The sequence below is a fragment of the Salminus brasiliensis genome, chromosome 8 (assembly GCF_030463535.1).
Source record: "Salminus brasiliensis chromosome 8, fSalBra1.hap2, whole genome shotgun sequence".
Taxonomy (NCBI): domain Eukaryota; kingdom Metazoa; phylum Chordata; class Actinopteri; order Characiformes; family Bryconidae; genus Salminus; species Salminus brasiliensis.
In genome coordinates, this window is record NC_132885.1 from 18,161,279 (window position 1) to 18,176,113 (window position 14,835).

Consider the following 14,835-nt stretch of genomic DNA (forward strand, 5'->3'; position numbering starts at 1 on the left):
AGGTATTTTATAATGGAAGTATATGTACAAAGATGCCATTTTCATAATACAATAAATAAATACATATTTTAAGTTAAGTTAATGGTTACACATTTTTACATACTTTCATAATGACTTATACACTGTCTATAATATTGTCTAAATGTCCACAATTAATGGACCAATAAAAATGCTCCAAAATAACAAATATTAAAATAAAATATTTTAACACTGATTTCCATTGAAAGATAAAAAGTATTTTGTTCGCTATAAAGTTCCCATTTTGAATATACAAGGTTTTTGTGTGACAGTGACAATATGCTTGGAAAAAATATATATAGTACGATGTTTTTTTTTTTTACTGTATGGGCTGGGGAGTGATTGTACCAAACTCCTTATTTAAAGCAAAGTGTGTGAATGATATAATTTTATAATTAAAACTTTATTATATATAATTTTATTTTAAGTTAAGATTTATTTCTAGGTAATTCTGGATCATTTCTATTTGTGCATTTGTCACAAATATGGAGCTTTTGAGGTTTTGATCTGACTACAGCTACAATACATATAATATTCTAAAACTAACAAGAAAGCCTAACCATAACTCCTAACCATACGATCTTTCACCTATCACCTGCTTATATTCAGCTCTGCTTTAGCTATGCAGCTACGCAAGTCTAGGACAACATGCAATAATAGGCGAGTTAATCCAGCATGGACATTTTAAGAGATGATGGCTGAAGAGACAAGGCTAATGGGCGTGTGTGTATGTGTGTCTGTCTGTGTGTTTGTCTATGTGTATAAGGTTAATGGGCTGCTGGAGGCACGTGCAGATTGACAGGATGGGGCCACCCCTTTGTGCGGAGAGGGATTCTGTTTGCTCGGGCAGTTGCCTAGCAACCTGACGTCATACGTTTGCAGCAAGGAGATGAACTAAAGGGGGGGGGGTGTTTATGTGTGTGTGTGTATGTGTGTGTATGCACATTAGAGTGCTTGTTTGTGATTTTCTGGCACAAAGGTAGAGCAACAAAAGCCATCCAGGAGCAAATCTGTACAAAACATAGGATGACATGAAGATTTCACTAGACCTTCCATTAAAGCCTGCTTCTTTCACATCTTTGTTTGTAGTTGTATGTAATACTACCCTGAGAACTACCAGGTCAAGGATGCAATTAAGCTCCACTATTAGCACTCGAGACTCAAAGAAAAGCAATCAATATTTTCATAGGTTTCGTTATCGACCTGCTCTACACTTCGTGTATATATATATATATATATATATATATATATATATATATATATACATACAGTTTTGCATTTACAGGTTATTGATGTACATTTATAATTAATAGGAACTCTATTTGGTATAATAAAAACTTTTTGAATAGGTTATGTGTGATCACCATTAATGTTTCAGTCGGTTACATAAAGATCTGTGCTATAATTGAACACACTGAGACACAAACTGAGGCATGACCATGGTTTAAACATCATGGGATAAGAAGAAAGACTTTAAAGAAAAGACTCTCGAGCTTCACCTCAACGCCATCCTCCTCCATTGCTGTGCCCTATTCACAGAGATAATGAGGCTGAGTGAGTCATTCAGGTATTCAGGCTAAACCGAGAGAAAGAGAGGAACGAACATCTCCCCCATGTCCTCTCTCTTTTCTTTTAAATACTCTGTGCTGGCTTTAGGGCTGTTCTCATTCAAAATCAGCTTGTTACTGCTAATGATACCTTAACTTTGATACTGCTGAACAATTATTTTACTGATACCTTTTAAATACAACATTATATATGTGCACTCAATGAGCACTTCATTAGGAACACTATACTAACACTGGGTAGGTCCTTCCTTATCAAACAAGCCTTTTAAGGGCATGGATTCCACAAGGTGTTGGTAACATTCCTTTGAGATCCTTGTCCATGTTGACATGAGTGCATCATACAATTCCTGAGATTTTTGACGTGCTACAAATCTCTTGTTCAACTACATCCCAAAGCTGTCCTATTGAATTTAGATCCGCTGACTGGGAAGGCCACTGATGAACACTGAACTGATTGTCATGTTCATGAGACCGGTCTGAAGCAACTTTTGCTTTGTGACATGGTGCATTATCATAATTATCATAATAGGCTGTGTAATTTAAGCAATGATTTTTGCTTGAATTCTGGTATTTACAGGCACTTCAGGCCCAAAGTGTTTCCAAAAAAGCATTCCCCACATTGATACATCATTACACCACCTCCAACCTGGACTGCTGACCCAAGGCGGATTCGGTCAATGGATTCATGCTGTTGGCATTGAGATTCATTAGACAGGGCTGATGAAGTTTTTCCGTTGACTCTGTGCACACTGCAGCCTATATATATATATATATATATATATATATATATATATATACATACACACACACACATATGTGTTAATTCTATGACTTACAAAAAACAACCCAGTATTTTTTTTTCATTATTCAATATGATATAATACACTATAACTATAAATACCTATATCATTTATTTGATTTATTTTTAGTAAGTTATAAAAAATCTATTCCAAAAGTTTCTGTGAAAGTTTGATGTGGAGTGGGGGTACATGGGAGGGAAGCTAAACATGCTGGATAATGTAAAAGTAAAATAAACAGAGTAATTAAAATAATTATGCGTACTCTGTAATGTCTGATCACAATGTGAGCACTGTTAGTGCTGGTCAGTTGTACTTGCTGGTCAGTTGTACTTGCTAGTTCTATGTGTGGAAAAACCTGTATTAAGTTGTGTACTACTCTAAACATTTGAATGTCCAGTCCTAACTGGAGTTACTTTTTTCTGAACGAGTTGGGATTTTGGCCAGATTTTACTGCAGCAATTTTAAGCACATTCTTTGCTAGGCCACTTAAAAGTGACCGTCATGGCCATTTCTAGCAGGCTGCATGTGGTCAAGCACAAAGCTTTTTTTGTGAAAGTCAAGTACAGGGTTATATCTCTCCGCTGGCCCCATTAAACAGTATGTGTCTCATTACTCTCTCTCTCTCACTCAATCTCTCTCAGCAGAAAACTCCATGTATCTTGCGTGATTTACCACTCCCTCTTCCATTCCACTGACACTCCATTTACATTCTAGCCGTAGTATTTATATCTCTCCCTCACATCTATATTACATTTCTTACCCACTTGTTCTCTTGTTCTCTCACTTTCTTTATCTACCCTCTCTCTCTCTCTCTCTCTCTCTCTCTCTCTCTCTCATTCTCTCTCCTTCTCTTTCTGTCTCTTTATCCAATCACTTTATTCCCCTTGAACTACCAGACAGGTTCTTAATTACTCTTCTGCTCATGTAGAATTAATTTGACTATGACAGTCCCTCTCCTCTGTACACCAGCCACACCCAGCTACTGTCTACACAACACTGGTGACTAGGAGGTGTCTTCTGATCCTGTAATTGTACAAGAAAATTCACCAGAAGTGTATTCATTTAGAACACTGTAAAGATGACATTTCACATTCCCTACCAACAGTCTTTAAGACCGTTCCCATTCTGTTTTGTAAAGCTGCTTTTCTGGTCGCATTTATATGCCCTCCAATCAGTCTTCATTGTATTTATTATTATATTGTTTGATTAGAACTAGATGATTAGGCCATAATATCAATTGCCCAAAACAGGCATTAACTAATGCAGACTAAAAGGAAGATAATGCCATAAAATACACAAGAAACATGAGAAAACAAGTATAAATACTGTACATTCACTGTACATCTTGCTTTCACTTTTCACTTGCTTGTATCTCAGTTTTTGCCATTTTTTAATCTGACAGTATATTGTCACAATTTCAGGTTAATTGGAACCAACTAAAATACTCAGAAATAACCCATTTGTCTACATTGACTGCTATTGACTTAAAGGTCAATAAATACACAACTTATTATATAAGAGATATATAAAAGAAATGACCAAAAGAAATCCTCCAAATACTTATTATTTTACACTGACTTCTATTAAAGGTTGGGTTTCCTTTTGGGGATACAAGGTTTCTATCCAACACTGACAACATACTGTATACTGACTGAAGGAGAAATGACAAAACTTAGCATTAGCTCTATTTATCATAATGCTGACCTACCAGTTAATCTCAACAATTGCTTCCAATGTTAATTACACCATATCTTCCATGCAACTCTCTCTAAAGGGAAGTACAATAATTAGGTATATTAATTTTAAGTGTAGAAGCTTTATTTGAAAAAATAGCTACAACTAGTTAATGTGTCTTTTCATGCAACAAGTTGCACAGTGGGAGCTCGGATTTCAAGCAGTCATCCTCATCTCGAAGCGCCTCGCTGAAGAAGCCCCACCGCCAAATTAGGACACTGATCATGAGTGGGATAAAAGAGTGCAAGAGGTATATAGCACTGTCCAGTGCAGTGACATCATTCTCATCCTGCAGGGACAGTGAGCAGGCACAAACGCAGAGTTTATACAGTAGAAAGTGAGGGATCAGCCGTGATAAATGAAGAGGCATGAGCGCAAGACGCTGCCAGGTTGAGGGGTTGAGAATGGGGTTTAGCAAGGGGCGCAGAGCCACTAGAGAACAGCACGTCCATAAACACAGGCTGTTACAGTAATAAACATCCTCGGGCCTGATAGAGCCGCAGGGCCTGTAGCCCACCACGCGCAAAACATCGTCTGTTGCCTCATCCAGCCATCAGCCAGCTGCATTGCATTATATTTTGGCTTGCCTTCTCCATCATGATTGTCCACTTGATGGGGTGTGTATTTAGGACATTTAAGAGCTTGCGGTAAAGTGCGCTGGCCTGTAGTGTAATATTAGCACTGCTAAACTTGTTCGTTTATCGAACTGCAAAGGAAGAAGCTGGGTAAGAACTGATAAAGCCTCACTGTACTGCAACAGAATGTCAGTCATACAAGTACTAACAGGGAACAGGAAAAGATATAAGGGTTATAATATAATAATAGTTGCAAAGATGTACATGTCTACTACACACTTAAAAACAAAGGTGCTACAATTGGTTCTTCGAGCAAACACTGTTGTTTCCTTTAAAAACCATGTTTGTGAAAGAAATGCAAATCTGCAAATGAGTCAACCCTTTTTAAGGCCTAAAGAGCCACTTCATGATTAATGTTCCTAAACAATTTAAAGGTTCTACACACTCACACATTTCTGTTACAAACATGGTTCTTTATAGAACCAAAAGTCGGTATTCTGTGGCATCACACAAAGAACCAATTGTAGAACCCTCCTTTTTAAAGGAGTAGTTTGCTAAATTGTACATTGTGATGTACAAGAATTACAGAAATATGCCTAATCCACTGAACACTGAATTCTTCTCATTTACGTAATTGATCATTTACATACAGTATATACTGTATATATTAGTATACATTATTAAGTATTGGGACACCTGCTCATGCATTGTTTCTTCTGAAATAAAAGGGTAATAAAAAAAGAGTTTATCCTGCTTTTGTTGGAGTAACTGTCTCTACTGCCCTGGTAAGGCTTTCTACTTGATTGTGCATTGCTGTGAGGGCTTGACAGGTCAGGATGTTGGATGATCACCACACCATCTCATGCCTAACTCATCCCATATTGGATAGAGCACCATCATTACAGAGAATACACTTCCACTGCTCCACAGACAGCTCAATGCAGAAGGAAGTTATATGGTTATATAGGTTCATATTTATCTGCCCTAGAGAGTCCTATGCTGTTGGCAGTACTTCTCTACAGGGCCTGACAAGCTGTGTGTGTGCATTTGTTCACATGTGTCAGCAATGGGTGCAGCTTAAGGTATCTGAATGCATTCATTACGAAGCGTGTCCAAAACATTTAGAAATATAGTATATGTAGTTTTCCAATAGTGACACTCATATCATGAGTATGCAATCAGTAGTGCTCCAATAATGTTTTATACAAAAACTGCTAAGCTTTAAAATGAAAGATGTTTTAATACCTTCACTTAAGATAAGCATCTGAAGTAGTATTAATACTCACACTACCCAAACACTCTAGTACCTCACAAGAAGAAATACATAACATCAAATCACAAAATGTGAATGTTAAAGTCATTCTTTGTTTTCCTCCACTAATAGATCTATCATTGACTACAAGCATACACTTACTGGGTGTTTCAGAGGGTTCTTTAGGCAATGCCAAAAATCCTGTTTTGGTTCAATAAAGATATTTCTAAAAGAACCTTTAGACATTTAAAGCACCACCCCTTACATTTACAGATTTTTAACCAATGTAAAGGTTCTTCTCATTTATACATCTCTTTTACAAACATCTCCTTTTGTGAAACTAAACTGTTACTTAGCGTAGCGAGTGTTGGTTTGATATTGGCTGATATTGGGCCTATAAAGAGACCCATTATCAATATGCCAACTAGAATTTAAATAGTTATATAATTACTGTATTTTAGGCAGTATACCATTATGTTTTCAGAGCTTCATCATAATAATAATCAAAGTCAATAAATACCACTTCAAAACATCAAACACACCAAAGGCAAAACTGATTCAAATGAACAACAGTCAAACCTATCTTGAGCTCTAAATCAAACAAATTGCTAACAGAAACCATGGAAATACGCAGATATTAAAAGAAGATGCTGCTGTAATCTGTATGAACTTCTTGATTTTAAGCAAGTGTATTAATGCTAGCTACATACATTTTTCAGAACAAAGAATATTGTACTCTTTGCACTTTGCTACTCTTACACAGGACATTTGGAGTTACAGTACTGATCCAGTACAATGACTTCTGCATTAATGCGAGTCCATAGCTTTTTTATTGTGTTCACAAACATCATTACTTACAGCTTCACTGTGCCGTTTTCTAGCCTTGAGTAGAATCTATGCCACAATACTACTGTCCAAATATTAATGTCAGTACTGTGTAGTCCTTGCTAATAAAGACTAAGTCACTGTACAGAGAAAGGTATAATCCACGACCACCTGTTAGGTCTCTTGGCTAATTTGTGTGCTCGACTAGCCTGCTTTGGGTAGGCAAAATAAGAAAATGCAAACATGTGCCATCACTCTCTTAATGGAACATTACTCATCTTACGTCTCAGTTTTCACACATCAGCATGTGCATGAGAATCATACTTATAGTTTTATTCACAGTATATCTATTCACATGTTAGTGTGGTTTATTCATCTAGTTAATGAGCATGAGTTTATCGAACAAATCCTGGTCTAGAATAGTATTCATTTGATAAACGATAACATAACTATGGCAAAAAAATGTTCACCAAACCTATTTATCATGACGACAACCAGACAGTAACTGAACAAAAAGTATGATTTTAAAACGAGAACTATGACGAAATGTATTACACCTTTTGTCAACAAATGGAAAAAAAAGAATAATAAAGGATGATGTAAAAGACTGACAAACATTAAATTATTTTAATACATTTATTTATCTATCTGTCCAGTGACCAACATATATCAATTCAAACCAGCCGATACTACACTGCATCCCTAAGACTGCATGTTTGCCCCCCCCCACTTCCTAATGCTCACAAACAACGCCATAAAATCAGACGTCATAACCTCATAACATCATAACACAAATGACATAACTGTGAAATTGTCAGTACTTTAAAGTTAAATAAATGCAAAATGTATTTGAAGAAAAAGGGGCCATATTCCTTCCATAATTTTGAAGGTTAACATTGTAATGTATTAAAATGTATTATAATTTTTAGACTATTGGAAAACCTCAAATTGAATGACAAAAAGTTGACAAAATATTTTAGAAAGACTAAATCTCGTCTCAAATGCTTTTAGTTTTAGTTGACTAAAAATTACGAAATTACTAAAGTGTGACTAAAACTTATACACATTTTAGCCAAAAGACTAAGACAAATTTTTTAAACTAAATTTAGCACTGATCTAGAACCAACACCAACAGGACGGGTTAAAATGATGCATTGACTTATCCATTACAACTTGGACTACTCGCAACTTGGACCACTCGCCTTTTTGATCATGCAATAGGGCTCTTTACCCTCATTAGCATGTGCCATTAGCAACTGATTCATGTACCAAATGTTCCGGTAAGAAGCTGAAAAGGATTAAGCAATAACTCTAGTGGAGAAAGAGTGGACTGGATGTCTATCAGTACACATCAGTACATACAGCACAACCGTAGATACATCCACACAGTCATCAACTCAGAATGAACTGAGGTTGTTTCAACCACTGAACCTGCCTAAATATCTTGATGCTTTTACTTTCAGTTTTTTTCTGTCTACTGCAGGACTCCCGAGTGGCACAGCGGTCTAAGCGTTGGCCCTATTATCAAATTAAACCAAATTACTTTCATTTCTTGTCACATTGGTGACAGGTGTAAAGGTAAGTCAAAATGTAAGTGCACACTCCCTTTAAGTGTTTAGTGCAGTGCAAGTTAAGAGTTAGAAAAGGGAGAAAAGTCTTTGGTGGGTGCTGTGTGACTGAGGTGTTGGTCACAGTTCCAGTAAGTAAGTGTAGGGTGCAGAGTGTGTTTGTATGGGGGGGAAGGTGTGATGAGATATCTTTTGTGATGAAACTGGTGGGATGACTTATTATGGGGTTATTGCAGGGGTTGCCACAGTCACCGCCCAGTGCAACACTAGCCAGTGCAGGCAACTGTTGGCTGATGTTATAGAATTGCAAAGAGCTTTCAGTTGTACGGTGACACTGCATTAGCGGCAGTTCCAAAAGATGCAGTTAGCTGCCTTCATGTGTCTCAGAGAAAATACATACTAGTCTTTAGCCTTTCCGCCCTGGCAACATTGTGTATAAAAGGGGGAGTCCTAGCTAGTGAGTGGGAATGTCCCCCAAAAAGAGACAAACAGGACACAGAGTGCTGAAAACCTCCACTGGTACTTGGAGGACTTAAATACTGTTCTGCACATTCTGCATGGTGTAGAGTCATTTCCACCAAGCTGTATGAATCTAGCCTTGCCTTTCACAAAGCACTTCACACACTCATGAAAGGAATATTTTATCAGGAATGTATTTTTTTTATCAAGTCAATGCATTTCTTAGCCAAGTGAATCACTAACCTTAAATAGAGAAAAAGTGACTCTCAGTGATTCTAATGAGATCAGTACTAACACATCTCCTCATTGTTTGTTCTTTCCTGTGCATGGTCATTTCATGGCCGCGATTCACAGCTTTCAACACTTTAGAGAATCTTACTTGCTCATTAGAATCACGACTAAGGTTTTGGAACACTAATGGATAGTAACTTTTGAATAAGACTTACAAAATCAAATAAATCTTGAACTGTAATGAACCATAAATACTCTCACCAGCCTTTCCCCCCTCTCTCCCTTCTCTCTGGGGTATGTAAGATCAAACATTCTGGGATTATTTACGGAGGGGTTGGATGTCATGGCAACAGAAGAGGTTTGGTTTGAAATTGCAATGCAATGACACAGAAAAGTTAAAATTCCCAGCCTTAAGTAAACCCTGATCCTGATCATCGTCCTGTCTGAGCGTCTGTTAATGGCAAAAATATTAATAGATATTGACAAAGAACGTGGAATATTACAGGGTTGGGACATTGTATGGGACCTTAAGTGCAGCATGGAATACTACGTGAATAATATTACAGTCACATAAAAATATAAATAACCAACAATGAGTAAACTCATTTTTATATGGTACTATTGTTGGTAATGTGTAACAGTCCATGATTTCCAAGCAAGTATTATTTTAGTGCATATGCATTATTACTATAGTCACTATATTAGGCAGAATAATTTGCTTAATATTTTCTCTGTATATCACAATATGCACCAACTAACTGCACCAATATGGGAATTGTGAGTTGATATTAGATATGTATCATGCAAATATGTATAATACATAAATATTATAACTGCATTACAGAGTAATGTAATTATTAGATTAGAAATGCAGTAAAATTATAAAAAGTATATTTTCCCAAGTAACCCCAGGTTTGCCTAAGCATGCTGGCCTTCCAGAGTTGGACCAATATCCAATAGAGTCCATGAGCAAGATATGAGAGTAACATGATTTAAATAAAGGCCTCTCTTGTATTTAAAGGAGCATCAGCCAAATGACATAAATGAAAATGTACTTTAAGTGCCACAACAAGTATTGGTTTGAAATACCTATCCAATGGAAAGATATTTTTAAAGCAATTATCTGCCAATCCCAATATGCTTTTGATATCACCCCACGTCTTATACCATGAAACTGTTATGCGGTCATGGATAGCGATGTAACAGTCCTAATGAAATTGAGAGCGTATTTGAAAGAGCGTAAAAACTGTATCACTGCCAGGATCCTATGAACCTCTGAAGGCACGTGTTATTCTGGAGTTGGGATCATGCCCATATTAGGAACTCCTTGATTTCTCTACGACAGAAGCGAATGGGATTTTCAAAAACTGCATCACTATCACATCCTGCAGTAAACAAAAACATTCCTAACCTGGCAGGTTTTGTCCTGTGTATATTGTTAATCAGTCAAAGTGTGTGGATTCCTACAGTGAGTGCTATACACAAAAGTAATCAGACTACAAAACTAAACATAGATAGCAGCAATGGGAAATCCCATTCTTTCAGCCAATCACAAATCCAGTCTAGACCAGGATGAAGGCACGTTGCTAATACTGGGAATGACACAGATAGACTTGTCAATGTCTTGTCAAACACTACAGAATGACGACATGACTTCATGAGGTCTTAGAGAGAAGTGTATGGAGAACGGGATTAGTTATACTATGTTTGCAAATGAGTGGCCTCTTTTAAGGTCTAATTTCTAGTAGGTTTTGGGGCTTACAGACATTGATAATGTTCTTCTAAAGTAATGATCTGATTAGTTTCATGTAATATAGAATTAGAGCTCAGCTCTAATCATGACTGTGAGATTTATACGGACCTACTGTAAAGCCACAGTCATTTGATCAGATGACATTTCATTGATTTCTGTTTACATGTTGGCATGAGCAGCTGATCCTCTAGGAATTGTCCACAGAATCCAGGCCCTTGGCATTGTATAGTCATTTTCAATGGACAACAACAGCCTTGTCGCCAATACTGCCTTAATAGCTCCACTTACAGCACAGATCAGTTGTACTTACTGCTTCCAGAGCCTTTAGTGTTGTGTATGCCACCAAGTACATAGCAGAAGCAAACACAGGTAGTTACCAAGGAATATGTACACACACACACACACACACACACACACACACATATGTACCTTCTCTCATGTCTGTAAACATCAGCTACCTCTTTAAATATAATTCTAGCACACACATACTCACACACTCATGCATACATACAGAGAGTTCTTGCTGTTTGTGCATCTCACATCTTATCAAGATACCCAATGATCCAGCGCCTCTGGTGTTTGCATGATGAGCCTTAATTAAGCGTGGCGATTTGAGATTTATCAAAGTCAGCCTCCGAGTCCACAGCGCTGTGGGTCTCTCTGGAGCGTCATCACGGCCTCTCGATTGATTACAAACCTCCCCACGTTGCAAAAACACAGACGCCGCACAGAAGTGTTTGATATGAAACAAGATGGACTGCTGGCCGCTGTGAGACAAGGCTGAGCGGTGCAGGAAGTGCAAAACAAACAGCAAAATGGTTGAGTGGCATATCCTTCTTCATGTAACCAGGATCCATCCCTACGGACTCTACGACCTGATGCTATTGATCTCTTCAGGGAGAGGATGTGTAGCATGCTAAAGGTGCGTGCGGATACACACATACACAGTTCTGACATTTTACAGACAGACACAAACAGACAGAGAGAGAGAGAGAGAGAGAGAGAGAGAGAGAAGACCACACAAGCCATATGTAAATAAGAAGGGAGTAACCGTGTTGCCCAACCTGCGATTCTACTATGCACATCAGTCACGCTGTCAATGTCAGAGACATCAGGTAACATCTAACACACTGCAGGTCCTCATGCAGCAGCAGTTTATGTAACTACCTGCTTTAAGGAAGCTTAAATGTCACATTTGAGAAGCATGCATACGGTATGCATGAGACACATGTTATGGTTTCATGGAGTAAATCCTTGTATGAGCACATGACAATTACGGCCGCTAAAGCACACTGTGAACACACATCAGTGTGCCTGGATTCAGCTTGGCCATATGCACAGCAGACAGAAAAAGAGAAAGTATGAGAGACTTATGGTCACAGGCTTGTCAGTAACCAGTTATCTGTGTCCTGTCAACACAGACAGAGAGATGGGATTGAGGGGAGAGAGGTGAATGAGCTCACAAGGGTCTATTTAGAGATTGCACTTCATTAGAGCACAAGCCTAATGCACTATATATGCAGTTTTTGACACTAAAGCTTCATTTAACTGCATAGTTTAATAAAAAGAACACAAGAGAGAGACTAGAATAGAAAACATCAAGGATATCAGATCCTACCTCCGTTCATCCAGGTGATGCTGCTGGTACCATGAGCTTCTCCAGTGGGTCAGAGCATCGCTGGCAGACAAACACAAGCACAAAGCTTAAAGCTACGAGCAGCCGCGCTCACACAGCACTGGAGCCTTTTCACTCAGCGGCAACACAACATCTCTCCCCTCCAGCATGAATTAATTAAACTCTCCTCTCCTCTGCTCTGCTCTGCTCTCCTCTCGTGATTATCCTCCAGCAGGTTGTGTGTGCGGTGCTGTGTCTCCGGCAGCTGCAGCAGCATGTAGAAACGTCCCTGCACTTTCTTTTCTGACAGCCTGTTTACACAGAGCCGACTGCTCACTCTCTTTCTCTTGCTCTCGCGCTCTCTCTCTTTTTCTCTCGCTCACACACACACACACAAGCTCCCCCCGCCATCGACAGTACAATATCAGAGAGCTTCTAATAGGGCCAGCCCTCCCCTTATGAACCACCCCAAACACCATAGCCCATGCCTCGCTGCCTCACACTCTCTCTCTCCCTCTCTCTCTCCCTCTCTCTCTCTCTCTCTCTCTCAACCCTTCTCACCACAGCCTTACTATTTTAAACACTGTGTTTGTCTGCATGCAATAATTTGCGTGTGAGAGAAACTGAAAAAGCTGTAAGAATGCATTAATGTGGGATGAATACTAGATATGACATTCGGAGGGCCGAAACCTGCTATTAATTGATTCAGCTTTGCAGATAGCACTTTCACTCTGTCTCATAATTTATATATATTTTTCATTTCCTGTCACATAACACCGCTGTCACGCAAACACCTCACATCTCCGTTTTAGCTGTTTATCACTTTTTGCGATCTAATATTTCTGAAATGAGTTGGGAACATCCTGACCTCACTAATGCTCTTGCTGAATGCAATCAAATGCTTGCAGCAATGCTCCAAAATCTAGAAATCTAGAAAGTCTTCCCAGGGGTTCAGAGTGGCTCAGAGGTCTAATGCACTACCACACTGGCCAAGGGGAGCCATGCCACTTTGCCATCAGTGGCTGGAGTCCAAGAGGGCACTCTCTCCCCTCGTCACTCGATGATGATGGCCGGCACAGGTGCCTGTTCCTCTGAGCGAGTCTGCTGCGTCTGCGATTGTACAAAAAGAGACAGTGGCTGCTAGTGCTAGGGGAAGTTACATACAGGTGAGTTAATTGGCAATACCAAATTGGGAGAAAAAGGGGTAAAACAAAAAGGAAGATTGTTCCTGGACAGTAGAGAAAGCAGGATAAACTCTTTTTAATAGCTGTGATTTTGGAAGTAACAATATAATAAATTAGCGGTTGTCCCAACACTTTTGTCCATATGGTGTATCTAGCCCTCAGTACTGCGTGTCAGGTCAGTAACGGTCTGCTGCTCCAATAACACAGATCTACAACAGCATGTTCCTAAAGAATGCTCCGCTTCACAATGGCTGTTAATGAAGCAACAGTAAAACCTTAACACCTGTTTCTCGAACAGTGGCGACTCAATAGCTGGAATAACAATTACTACGTACTCGGCAGGTGTCACTCAACAAAGACCATCTGCAGAAGGAAAGGAACCCTACTAATATATGACCGGTTTGTGTCAGGTTTAAATATAAAATATAAAATACCATGTACTCACAGAGGAAAGTGCATAGATTTTGACAACATTGCAGCCGCAGTGGAAAACTTGTAATTTGTAAAAACAACAGATCCCCCTTTAAAACGAAATAAAGGAATGTCTGGAGTTAAATAAAATGTTCAAATAATCGCTCCTCTGCAAATGTCAGACGTCATGATGTACCATTCACTCAAAGGTCAGAGAAGTGAACAAGGCCTCTGCTTATCAACTACATTCTCACTCCGTTGTAGTGGGGGTTGCGTTAAGCCTCAACACTAGTGCTCCATTGCTTAATTTGTGAGGCAGACAAAGGAACAAAAATAGCCCAGAAATGCTCCTCCCCTACGCCTATGATCAAAAGCAGACTGTTTTTACATAGCCTGACTTACACTTGGGCATTTTTCCCCTCTTGTTTCACTCACACTTTCCCCATTTTTATCCTTTTATTTTTGGCAAAACTGCAGTTACAAATCTTTTTTACGTAAGAGGTTTAAATCGGAGGGCCTGAGCTGACTTCAGAGCCAATGACGTATTTGCAGGATTGTGTGTGGAAAACAATGTTCTTCCAACATAACTCTCTCACCACTGCAACAGCATGCAGTAGCAGAATAACAGATATGGGCTCCAGAAATATTTTGTCTTTGTCCACCAACTGCCAGCGTTTTTTATGATTAAATATGCTCTTCTACATGCATAAGTAGCATGCATTAGATGCGTAAAACTTAAGCATGATTTTTTTTGTTTATCTAAAGTTCTGTACTGCTGCCTCACTCTGGGGAAGGTGTGGGCGTTTCTAGTGTATGAGCTGCAGGAAATCAGAAAACCAAGA

At 38.7% G+C, this 14,835-nt stretch overlaps 1 protein-coding gene across 3 annotated transcripts in view; it reads right to left on the reverse strand.

Moving 5' to 3' along the window:
• dgkg (diacylglycerol kinase, gamma) overlaps nt 1–12,797 on the reverse strand; it is a 96,024-nt gene extending 83,227 nt beyond the window's left edge. For all 3 annotated transcript variants that reach the window (XM_072685916.1, XM_072685917.1, XM_072685915.1), the window contains exon 1: nt 12,402–12,797. The gene's annotated coding sequence lies outside the window, so the exon portion shown is untranslated. The remainder of the gene's footprint in view (nt 1–12,401) is intronic.
• Nucleotides 12,798–14,835: the final 2,038 nt, after the last annotated feature.